Source organism: Ambystoma mexicanum, chromosome 7p (assembly GCF_040938575.1).
Source record: "Ambystoma mexicanum isolate Mex_15411 chromosome 7p, UKY_AmexF1_1, whole genome shotgun sequence".
Classification (NCBI taxonomy): Eukaryota; Metazoa; Chordata; class Amphibia; order Caudata; family Ambystomatidae; genus Ambystoma; species Ambystoma mexicanum.
This window is the reverse complement of record NC_090939.1, coordinates 668,197,668-668,210,870: the sequence shown is the minus strand read 5'-3', so window position 1 is coordinate 668,210,870 and position 13,203 is coordinate 668,197,668. Positions and strand designations below refer to the sequence as shown.

Below are 13,203 nucleotides of genomic sequence, written 5' to 3'. Positions count from 1 at the left end.
TCTCCCATGAGGGAGCTTCTGAAGAAGGGGGCAGCCTACTCTTGGGGTCCGGAACAGAACGAGGCATTCTGTGAAATCAAAAAGAGAATCCTACACGCGCCGTGCCTGAAACCATACAACCCTGAATGGGACACCTGCATTACCACAGACGCCAGCGCGTATGGCCTGGGGGCCACCCTGACCCAGAAGAAGGGAGACACTGAGAATATTGTGGCGTTTGCATCCAAAGCGCTATCCTCATCGGAGAAGAATTACTCCACGGTCGAGAAGGAAATGTTGGCATGTGCATGGGCCGTCGACTACTTCAGATCGTACATATGGGGGACGAGATTCAAGCTGATCACCGACCACAAACCCCTCATCCACATGTTGAGCCCGGGCGGCACCAACAAAGAAGCCATGAAGGCCCAAGGGGACTTGCGTCGAGCCGCTCGACACACAGCAGTTAACAGAGGTGACCTGGTGAAAATACGCCTCCCTCACAAAGACAATTCGACCGGCTTCAAGTACAGCAGTCCCATAGAAGTCATGGAGAGAGGGTCAAACCACATCTGCACCAGCGACGGAAGGAAATGGAATTTGGAGAGAGTGGCCATGTACCGCAGGAAGGAAGACATGGAACAACCACACTGGGACACCGGAGAAGATCAAGACCGCCAAGGGACATCCGAAAACCCTCGCCGCTCAGAAAGAGGTGTCTTGGAGCCACCCCACGGCAACGAGTTCTCAAGCCCCAACTCTCCAACTACACCCAGGGAGTCACAGCGAAGAACAAGGGAAGGAGAACTTGAATCACCCGCATCTTCTCAAGGGTACTCCAGCAATCCTGCCCCATATACAGATCTAAGCAGACCTCAGAGAGAGAGAAGAAAACCCAGCAAGTTTGCAGACTTCGTCATGGAATGACCACCCATCCTTTTTCCCAGCAAAGGAGGTGTGTGGGGATATATCACGATCGCGGGAGCGTGTTCTCGCGAGATCGCACGTAACGTGATCTTGCGAGCCCACGCTCCGCGGGAAAACGTTTCCCGCTTCAGAGCTGGCAGCCCGCCAGATGAAGCGGTCGCACCACAGCGCTGCTCCTGATGAGGAGCCAATAAAGTGAGAACTTCCAGCAGCCGTACATCACAGCTTCTAGGGTGTAACACCACAGCCACAGGAGGCTACCTGGGGGCCCTAGAAGCTTACAGCGTGCCATCCTAGTGCACCCATTTCCCTCAGTGATTCAACTGGGGAAGTCCTGAACTTAACTGAACTGTAAGTACGTGCTTGATGAGAACTTGGACATATACCAGTCCACACCAGTTGTTATTTAATAAAGTAGAGTAGACTCACTACAGCGTCCTGTCGTCCTTCAAGGCCACAACATTGTGGTAGACAAAATGACACCATAAAATGGCTCTATTGTTTATATCCGGCAACAAACTTCTGCTGCTTGGTCAAGCAGTGAGAAGGTAGTCCATGGATGACATACGGAGGGAAACATACAAAAACATAATTTCCCCCATTTACTGAGACATTTGCACAAGACGGAGACGCTTGCTAGCTGCCAACATTCAGTCTTAGGACTGCAACATCTAACGCTCCCACACGACTTGGCCTAGGGACGATGGACATTGGTGGGCAAAGGTTTTCAAATGTTTCTGTTAAATTGCTTTATTCTGACATGCACTGTGGCGTTAAAGGCCGCCACGGGGGCCAAGAGGGCTGCCCCCCACCAGCAATGGGCCGAGTTGATAGGCCCGAGCGCGGATGGATCCAATCTTTAAACCTACTGGTGTGGGACTGATGAATCACGCCGCGCGCATTGCAATCTGGCGGCTAAGCACACCTGTTTAAATGCACATGGCTCTGGAATGAGGCAGAGGGCAGGCGCGCGGAGCCAAACGCCGCCGACTGTTTTTGTTGGTCCGTGGGAGTGTTCTCAAGCTCGCTCACGTGCAGGAAGTAGAGTACAGATGTTTTTTGTCTTTTGGGCGTTGGAACATCTGTGGAGATTTTGATATCTGTGAGAAAATGTCTCCCCGCCCCCTGCTCCTTCCCCACCTCCCCCCTACAAGTTTAGAAAGCGTTCCCTCTCAGAATGTCCAGCCTGCAGGAGAGCCCGAAAAATGTATGAGACTGCACGAGCCACTCAGTGGAAAGAGTGCGTGAAATTAAAAGCCCTCAGGAGAGTGTGGAATGCGTGTCAGCGCCTTGTTTTTTTTCCATTACCCCTTCTACGCAATGGCCGACGCTCTTGTAGACATAGAAAGGAGCCGCTACCAGCAAGCTGGCTTAACATATCAGTCACGGTGGAAAGCGTGAGTGAGCAGCATGTGCTTTGCAAGTTTTGGGCTTCAAATCCCTTTTCACAGTAGGATCACGAAGGGCTCTGTGCAGGGGCGGACTGGGGCACAACCTCGTCTCGGTCACCAATGAAAAAGTGGCCCACAGCAGCATGGCAGTTCACTCCTTTTGTGGCAGACTGTTTAAGTAGTACCCAAAGGGGGAGTTTTGGGATAAAGTGTGATGCAGATTGTGCATTTTAAAGAATATGTATTCAGCAACACTAGTCAAAACTACTAGCCGCACAGTGAAGTAACAAATCAAACTGGGCCACATTGGCCAGAAAAGTGGGCCACTTTGACTCAAAAAACTGCCCCACACTAGCATTTTGTGTTTTTGGTTCCAGCATTGCCCTATAGGCCAGTCTGGGCTTGGCTGTTTGGTACTAACAGGATTTAATATTATTGCAGGGTTTTGCCATGGGACTTAGGGGGGGCACTGCTTTGCCCGATCAAATAGTCCTAACACTGCACTCCTCTGTGGTCTTATTTTAGGAATAGTATTGGAAGCAGAAGACTGCCTGGTATTCCTGCATGTGTTACTGATGCCCGAATATGAGCGCACTGGGAGACGGGTGAGGCACATGATGCCCAGAATCTTGCTTGCTGCCTTGGTGCCACCCTTACCCGGCCACTCTCCAATGTAAACCTTCAGCTGAGATCCTCTTTCTGCATTGTCCAGCTAGGACTGGGCCGGGCGCTTCAGTCAGTGTCTGCTCACTGATTCCGTCCAGCCTGTCTTCATTTGCTCCAGAGACTATCTTTTCCTTTGTGCAACTACGCTCCTCCCAGCAAATGTCTTTATAATTCATCAGGTGTTACTTATTGCAGAATTTACAAAGAGCCTTCATTCAATGGATTCTATGTGATTTGGCCTATTTTTTTTGTCGAATTCGATTTCTTCCAATATCTTTAAACATTTGGCTGGAAATATTTGGGGGAAGACCCCTGCGGCCGCCCGACATCCCCCTTTCTTTATTAGCACGATTACCCACCCCCCACATATATTTGTGGCCAAATTCGTCTAAAAGAATTTGACAAAATCTGCCGCGATGTAATCTCCCTATCCCATTCAATGGACCTTTGATTGAAAGCAGTTCACCCCAATAATGCTAGAATTGGAAAAGTGAAAGCTGTGCAACGGCTGATATCCCGCTGATGGCTGATGCGCCACGTGGTGCCTAAGGTTGAGGAACCTCTCTCTAACACAAATGTCAATTTCTCCCGCGAAGCAAGCACCAGCCTGCCTTGAAATACCATTCACGTCTCCCATGAGAAATGGGTAGGATCTGGTGGATGAAGCCCTGACAGATGGCATTGTCACTGTTGCAAACCTCCAGTAGGTCGAAGGCCATCAGCGTGGATACGGTAAATTCAGTGAACATGGTCCCATTCTGCCAGATGGCTACATTCTAGCAAAATGAACACACCCAACTTGGCTTCAGCCAAACCCTCCTTCTCAGCGGAAAACCTGATGGTCCGAGATCATTTTGATGGAACAGGAGGAACTCTTTGCAGTAGACTCATTTTGGGATTTTACATCATCGTGATGGAATCCTGGCCATACCAGTACTGGAGAGCCTAAGGATGATCAAAGGCTTGATGTAGCCCTGAAAGGCCTTCTTCTCGATCAGCTTCTATCAAAAAAGCACAATATATTTGGCTTAAAATGGCGCATCTGCAGAGTCTTCGGGACTATTCTTGATTCTGGTATTTCAAACAGTATTTTTCTCAGAGGCGGTGCCTCTCACTATTTAATCTGACTCTGGGGGTGGTGTGGTTTGCAGTCATCTCTAAGATGCACTTCGACACTCTTGATGTTCCGGGCTTGCTGTAAAGCATATTGTTTCTGCTTGGCGCGACCTGTATACTGTTGATTTTCAGATATTAGTTATGTGATTTTTGTTGCTTATATTTTTACTGTGTTTTGATGTTCCCCTTATGTGTGGGTTTTTAACACTTTAAATTAAAGGGGAAAATAATTTTTACCCAGTTCATATTTTGTACTGAGTTGAGACTTTTTACTCTGGGCTCAAACTTGAATTCTAAGCTTTTGGGATTTTCTGCAGTCACACAAATGATATCTGGTAGGGAGAGCTGAATGAAGAGGCCTCTCGCCCTCCCTGAATCCACAGCGTTCTCTCCTTCTTCAACCCTACCTCCAACCTCGGATTTGGTGCTCTAGTAAAAGCAATGGCCCATTTGTAAGCCCACTCCAAAAATGGAGGTAATGGATTTACTACACTTGATTGCCTCCACCGCCTAACTTGTTTTGAGCCCCAATGACTTAGACTAGGCGGCAACTATTTCCAAGTCCTGAACGCTAAATTGTTGAGCCCTGCAAGGCCTTTTGTGCATCTCTACAGTACATAAAGGCACCTTATTCACAGAGCGTTTTCCAATGGGCTTTTGCCATTATGAAGCCCTTGTGTGAATAAAGCCCAAAGACTTTGCTGGCCCTATACCTGAAAGCTGATTCCTCAGTTCCCGCTCTCTTGCTCCCCCTAGACTCAAAGCAGAGTCAAACCCCTGTTACAATGTTCCCCGAAACACTGATTGCATAAAGACATCTCTATCAAGGAGATACACTTGGAGACCATCAACTTTGGAAAGTGGAAAGTACAGCTTTCGGAGAGACTCGTTCAGAGTCTGGTGGAAGATTGAGACATTGATAGTGAAACATATATTGCCCTTGTTTGTCATCAGGAAATAGTGACTGCCCTTAAAGGCTCAAATGGATGCTGTAGGGCCGGTGGTTGGCTGCAACCTATGGCTCTTCAGATGTTTCGAACTACATGTTCCATTATTCCTCATCATTGAATTTGAATTTGTTTGCTATGAATGATGGGGCTTGCAGTCCAAAACATCAGGAGAGCCAAAGTTTGCAGACCCCAGCCATAAGGGAACTTGTGTGTGGACAAGAAGTACCTCATGCTTGATTGCCTAATTATGGGAGGGGGTGTGGTTGTCTGGATTATAAGGGTTTAGATGTAAATGTTGCCCATACGGGGAGTGATACGTTTTGTAAGATTTTAAGAAAGCAGAGGGAAAGCTGTAACTGGCTCCTGAAGATAAACACAAAGGGGTGGACTTGAGTTCAAACCAGATGCTGATGACGTGCAGAAGATGAGACGACACTGCAGCTTCCTACAAATCACCTCCATTTCTGATGTATCGTTCAGCTTTATGACACTAATGATGTCCAAAGTTGGAGGAGTGCAGGCAACACAAAGTGTGGTTCCATAGTCAGAGTGGGGCGGTGGTGTGAGGGAGAGTTAGGTTTTGTAAATAGGTGCTCATCGTCTCAGCTCTGGGCTGTGCAGGCCAGTACAGTCCACAAGATCGAGGTAACTGGCTGGAAAAATCAAGGCCCGTTCCTGAGGGCTGTGGCATAATTACCACCCGGTACATCTGACCCAATATGATTGCCGCAATTGACACAAATGCAAAAGGTCTTGAGCAGCTAATGATTGTAGTAATTTATGGTGAAAAGGTGGCGTTGTGAGTGCAAACCAGTTTACTGAAATACAACAAAAAGTGCAAAACATGATGGTTGCATGCACGAGCAGCGAGGCCATAATAAATGCCAGAAAGGCACTTTACAAGAGCACTTTACGTTACATTATATAAGAGCAACGGGAGCTCAAGAAGGAACCGCTTCTCTCCTTCCATGGTCAAGGAGAGATGGCATGGATGGATGTGTGAGAAGATAGCAAAGGGAGCTCTAGAAAGAACAGTTTCGCCCCTTCCAGGATCAAGGAGAGATGGCGTGGATGGATGTGTGAGAAGATAGCAAAGGGAGCTCTAGAAAGAACAGCTTCGCCCCTTCCAGGATCAAGGAGAGATGGCGTGGATGGATGTGTGAGAAGATAGCAAAGGGAGCTCTAGAAAGAACAGCTTCGCCCCTTCCAGGATCAAGGAGAGATGGCGTGGATGGATGTGTAAGAAGATAGCAAAGGGAGCTCTAGAAAGAACAGCTTCCCCCCTTCCATGGTCATGAAATCTCTCCACTGGCTCCCAGTGGATGCAAGGATTAAATTCAAAACCCTCTGCATTGTCCACAAGGCTTTCTGGGGCCTGGGTCTAAAATACCTTCAGCTATCCCTTCGCAAATACATCCCATCTCGAGCTCTTCGCTCCTCTACCTCCAACTCCCTCAGGGTCAGTCGTTTTTCTAAGAAACGAGCTGGGGGTAGATCTCTGTGTTCGGCTGGGGCCTCCCTCTGGAACAGCCTCCCTGCCACTGTAAAACTTGAGGATAACCATCTCTGGTTCCAGAAGCACCTCAAGACCTTCCTCTTTTCTTCTGCCTGCGCTCCCCCTCTCCCCTGCTGATCTGTTCTCTCTTGGCACTGTGCACCTGGCCACCCTCTGTCCTTCGGGCCCAGGTACCTGCTCATCTTGCCACCCTCCCGCACTGCCTCTGGGCCACCCCTTGCACTGGGGTCTGTATCTGTACCCATACAGCCCCCCCTTTTTCTTCCTGCACTTATCAGACCTACCCTGTCTGCTGCCTTAAACCTAGCACTTGCAAATTGCTGGCTACATTACCACTGTTTGTTGCCTTTATTATTTATTTATTGTTATTTATCTGTTTCTCCTCTGCTTCACACTTTCCACTTCTCCCCCCTTCCATGCACTTTTCCCCTCCCCCTCTCCCATGCACTTGTGTGTTCTCAATGTCACTGGGCCTAGTAAGATCGCTGTTTTGTTCTCCCCTGTTCCCCTCCCTTGCCTTGTCACGCTCTGAAACACTTGTGTACGAGCGCAATAGAAATAAAATATCAATCAATCAATCAAAGGAGAGATGGCGTGGATGGATGAGTGAGAAGGTAGCAAAGGACGCTCTATGAAGAACTGCTTCCCTACTTCCATGGTCAAAGAGAGATGGCGTGGATGGAGGAGTGAGAAGATAGCAAAGGGAGCTCTAGAAAGAACAACTTCTGCCCTTCCATGGTCAAGGGGAGATGGCGTGGATGTAGGAGTGAGAAGGTAGCAAAGGACGCTCTATGAAGAACTGCTTCCCTACTTCCATGGTCAAAGAGAGATGGCGTGGATGGAGGAGTGAGAAGATAACAAAGGGAGCTCTATGAAGAACCGCTTCCCTACTTCCGTGTTCAAGGATAGATGGCGTGGATGGAGGAGTGAGAATATAGCAATGCAAGCTCTATGAAGAACCGCTTCCCTACTTCCATGGTCAAGGAGAGATGACATGGATGGACGAGTGAGAAGATAGCAAAGGGAGCTCTAGGAAGAACTGTAAAGGCATTTTGTATCATAATCAACAAAGAAATGCCAGAGGTTTGTGGCAGTGAGCAGGGGTGGGGGATGGGGTGAAGTGGCTGTAGAAAAGTTTGGAAACCTGGTGCATTACCAGCTAATAAAACCCACGTTCCGTTCTTCCTGGTTGGCAGAGATGGTTCTAATGAAAGACAAAGGAGAGGGGAAGTTATTGTGATGGATGTAAAGAATGAATTACAAGGGACCAATGGCACACAAGACCTTGGTACCAAAGGCCATCAACCAACCCATTCACTAAGTTCATATTTGCCTGCGCCTTGATGACCCATGTCACTGTGTTGCATCTTAGAAATGTAACCCACAAAATACAAAATAAATACAATAAAATAAACACTAGGCCTTCTCAGGTAACTGAGATAGATGCTTCGAGTTCTGGGTTGGAAATGTGCATGACACATGAGGCTAGTATTTGGATGGACATCTTTGGATGGTTGACGCAAAGTTGTGGCAATTCTTAGACGGATGAATGCAACAGAAAAATCATGTATTTGAAAAGCCGGAAAGCACAGTACACCTATCCTGAGACAGCTCCACTGGCTCCTGAAGGACCCCAGGACTTGGTTTGAAGTCTTCTGGGTTCCCCGCAATGCCGGCACTCCGTCTGATCTCGGAGGCCTGGCTCTCGGGGGTTCTCTTGGCATGACGATTCATAGTTTCGCTTGGAGGTTCCTACATTTGTAAATCTTGGACCCTCCACAGCTCCTTTTCAGGGAGTGCTGTCTGCTGCTGGAACAAACTTTGTGTTCCTCTTTGTCACATTTCTGAACTCTTAATGTTCAGACATTTTTGGGAAACCCTACCCTAGGGCTTGGCATTTGGGAAGGGCTTTCCACTCTTTAACCTATTCCGATGGCTATTTTTCCTCAGCACTTTGTGCTTTAATGTGTTACGTTGTATTTTGTTTCAAATATTTTCAGATTTATTGTATTTGTTCTTTTAAGAGTACAGTACTTTTATGCTATATTCACAACTAAGAAATATTTTAATAAAGAAGTAATATGATAGTTTTCCATTTATTTTCATATAGTGCTTTCACTGATAAATTACTTTACCATGTCCTCTAAAGGATGAACACCAAGTAACAGAGCATGAAGGAAGTCCATATAGTACTTCCTGTGAGATGGCTTACCGCTCGATGATTGGTTTTTAAGTGTATTTGAAAGGTTATGGATTGCGTGCTCCAAAGGCGTATTTCCTTCATGGAAGCACAATTTATGAGACTAGGGGGCACATCACCAGTTTGGCAGTAATTGAATTACCATGGAATTTGCTAACCATTACTGCCACTCGCCCCTGTGCACTTACTGCGGGATTACGGGTGTTGGTAAGGCAGTGTTAACCCCCATTTTTGGGGTTCATAGAACACTATGGGGATTTCTGCTGATTTACCGGACTTACCTCTAACATTCCTTGGCGTTAAATGCTCCAGTTCAATTCCACATGTAGAATTCAATGGGGCCCAGAGTCTGTCCATTTTAGGAGGCATTTGGATTATTTTGTGATTTCTAAAGTTGTCAGTTTCACTTGTGCAAGTTAAATTCTAAACAAGTTCTTTCAGATGACCATCTCCACCCAGCCATGATTTCCCCTTTCATGCCAAGAAGTGATTGCATATTGTGACTATGCAGCGGTCGCCACAACAGGGCACTTTACGCCAGACTCTAGCACTATTTAAATCCAACCTCAAAGTACTCCTTCATTCTGTGGAACCTGTTTCCTAGCACTCTACACTACTGCATTACCCTGTTTTCCTCTCTCTCTACCCTTCATGGACCCCCCTACAGTTCTTTTCCTTCACCCCTCCATCCTAACTCAGCACTTTCTCCACCATCCCGTTTCTATGTCATTCTGCCCTGTCCTCGTCCCTGGTTTATGGCTCAGTCCCCAGGTTCAAGCGTTGTCGGACTGGTGACCAAGCCTTCTCGGTTGCGGCCTCATCCCTATGCAATTCTTTGCCCCGCGCCTTTCGGGCTATATCCAACCATCTTTTTTTCCAGCAGGCCTTGAAAACACATCTCTTTTAATGGCTCTTTCCCCTGCACCCCCGCTCTGTTGAGCAGCGCCAGGATGCCTTTCTGGCGAACGTCGCGGTATGCAAATAAACTTAACATAACATAACATAACCTTCCCCTGCAACATCTCGTCACATTCTCACAGTCACATTCTCTCACCCCATTGCAAAGGAACCATGTCCTGCGCTCGGCTATCAATGGTAAATTCTGCACGCGTTTGTGTGCCAAAAATGCATTGCTTTCCCTGTGAATTTTTATGACTAAATGAAATAAATAGATTAATAAACATTACTAACACTCTCTTGCTGGCTACTGCGCGGAAGGACAGCTGAATGTACCAAATAGTACTTCAAAAACCACATGTTCCAGTCTTTCTCAACCCCATCTCTTCCTGCCTCACGCAGCGAAATGAAATTAGAAGCAAGGGGTTAAACTGTAATGTATCAAAGAGCATTCCTGTTTTAAGCAAACTTACATTTTATTTGTATATAATCACAATCAAAGCAAAGCATGTCTCCTGCTTCCCAGTGTTCATCTGAGTTATGGTGACCTTTCACATCCCATAGTATGCAATCACACTGCTCTGCCCTTAATAATAATTTAGCATTTATATAGCGCTATGAATCCTCAGGAATCTGAGCGCTGCCTATTATTACCCACAGTGTGTGGTGCTCATTTATCGACCTCACAATGTTGAAAGGCTGAGTTTGGTCCTGCCTGTATTCGAACCTGCATCGGCAGGCTCTGCGCGGATGTCAAAGCGAGCGCTCTACTCGCTGTGCTATCTGACCACCTTAGCATACAATTCTGCAACTACCTGAGGAAGGGACATGTGTGGCCCTGAGGGCTGGTCCACAGAATCATGAGTTAGCCTAAGAAACGTGCCCTCACCGCAAGATCCCCTGATAGTATTTTCCTGCTATTCTGGCGGTGCTTCCAATTGTCTAAAGCTGGACTCCCACCCCGGATCAAAGGGGTCCTAATCTTTTGCCCCCAAGGGGAGCAATCGCACCCAGGTTGGCAGAGTAACTACTGTGCAAATGATTTCTATTCATCATGGTTTTCAAATGTATTTTGTATCCGTGTCCTGAAGGCGTGGAGTAATTCGGCTCTCCAGCGGGGGGGGGGGGGGGGGGGACTCCAAATATGCTGGATCACAAGTTGATCCACTCAAACAGGCGTTTTTGTGTCGAATATGAATCAAGTAAATAGGATGTGGGGCAATAGAAGCTGATCACAGGCCTAAGGGACTATGGGCCGCATTACGACCCAGGCGGTAGGGGGGTTAACGGTGCTGGTAGAGCTGCCGGCGCCGTTAAGTTAACCCCCTACTGCCTCATTACGAGGTCTGCTCGCAGGTCCCGCTAAGAACGGCTGGTGAAACCAGGCGTCCTTAGCGGGTCCCGCGAGCAGACCAGGATGCTAACAACGGGCCCGTCATTAACGGGCCCGTTGTTAGCCTCCTCACCATTCCCATTGAGCCCTATGGGGGCACTGGGTCCGGGCTCCTTGAATGGGGAAATACCGGGCCCTCCAAGGTCGGAATGGCCTGATATTTCCCCATTCCAGGAACCCAGACCCGGTACCCGGACCCAGTACCTGGTATGGGGGTAGCAATGCCGCTAAAAGCGGCATGGCTACCTCCATACTTGTAATGAGGCCCTATGTTTTTCAACTGGGTGATCCCACCAACTCTGCGGAATGAGATTGGGGGACTCAGTGCAGTTCCCTTAGTAGCCGTGTTGCAGGATGTGAAGACTTGCTGGTTGTTAAGATATACAATGGGTCTGCTTGATTACATCACTGCTGCAAACAACACAGTCAGATAGTAGGTACGTCCTTTTTTATCCTTTTTCCCTCCACTGTTTTTAATATTTTTGTGTTTGTTTAATGTGTTTCACTCTCTTGTTCCCTCTCTTTGCCCTGTGGGCGCTTCGAAACAGTATGTTCTTGCTGTATAAGCGCCTAACAAGTGAACAATAAATAACTAAATAAATGGTCCCAATGGCCGCCCTGGTGGACCGCCTCACATTCTCTCCTGCGGTCGGGACTTTTTGGATGGGGCTGCGAAGTGGCATGGGTCAGAATGCCATTCGATGCCCCTGTTTTGTGAAGCCCCCTCTGTGCCATCCAATTTCCTCAGTTGACGCCTAGTCCATTAGGGGTGTGTCATGAGGAGAAGAGTGTGGGAGAGTGACCCACCGCCAGGGGTAGCTTATCGAGGGGGCAGAGGACCAATGCATTAGCTGGTATCCTACCATATGCCCTGCCTCTCCCTCTTTGAAGGAATATGGCCTCTGTCATGCTCTGAAATTCTTCTCCAAGGTCTGAGGCCTACTGAGTCAAGGATCTGGGAAGGTAACATGGTGCAACAGGCGTAGCATGGAGGGCGGGTCCATGCCTTTCTGAGCCAACGACAAGTCGATATAACATCTCCAGTGCTGAAAAGGAACGCACCATGAGTGACACGTCATAGCTCAAGGGGTCATTGCAAGGAGATATGAAGATCGATGCTGCTCAAAGAGTGTCAGGCAGTATGTATCTCCACGGCACCGTTTTGCTTACCTTTGCCGCCTATTGAGGACACTCAAAGATGACAGTGGTGAAAAACTTCTCTGGCCAACAGCGGAGATTGGTGAGTGAGGACTCAAGGGGCGCTGCAGCCCTTATTTTTTGAACTACATGGATATATGTAGGTATGTAAATTCAAAATGTACAACTTGCACCTAGCGCGGAGCGCCACACCGCTGCACTCAGAGACAGACAGTCAGGCACATGAAGCATGGTGGTGCCAGTGGGGGTTGACCTCCTCCGTGAGTATTGTTTTGTTCTCAGCACGGGGACCAATGGCCTCATGCAGCTGGAGTACATTAGCACATTGAGATGCTGGCAGGGCGTCGGAGGTCCAGCCCGGCCACCTCTCATCCTGTGCATAATCAGCACGCGCCTCCTGAGTAAACTAACAGCAGTATCGGGTCAGTCCGGAGTTTCCAGCCTGCAAAGCGTGGGGCCGTGATCCCCTGGATCATGAGTGGAGGTCGCAGGGTTCCCAGTTTAAGGTGGAGGTGACTCTTGAACAAGCAGAAAACGGTAGAAAAAAACGTGTGATAGATGTATGTAGGTATGTATGGGTGCGTGTATGCAGTGTATGTGCATTCTGGTGTGGGCTAGTGCAATGAGTGTACAGGGTTAGGGGGTTTGTAGTGCCATTGATTCTACATTGGGGATGGTAGGGAATGATGCGCCAGAGCTGGCAGTGAAACTTCAAAGCCAGCACTATCAACATGTCTTCTTAAATTGGCATTAGATCATTATGGACAAAGCCAAAAAGAATGTGTTCTTCCATGTTAATCCTGGCATGATTTGGTGCAGTCAGCAGGAACTTGTACCCTTGTGATAGCACTATTGGTATTATGGCAAAAGCCAACATTAGTGTGTTCTTATGTGACAAAATGTGGCATATATTGGTGCAGCCAGCATGGGTATATTTTCTTACAGTAGCATTACTGGTATTATGGGAAAATCCAAAATAGGTGTGTTCTTATGTGGCAATACTGGTCTAT

The 13,203-nt window shown here is 47.8% G+C and overlaps 1 protein-coding gene across 1 annotated transcript in view; it reads right to left on the bottom strand.

Annotated features, from left to right (window-relative positions):
• The window catches only part of COL4A2 (collagen type IV alpha 2 chain), a 730,687-nt gene that overhangs the window by 327,741 nt on the left and 389,743 nt on the right, over window positions 1-13,203 (bottom strand). The gene's annotated exons all lie outside the window — the stretch shown is intronic.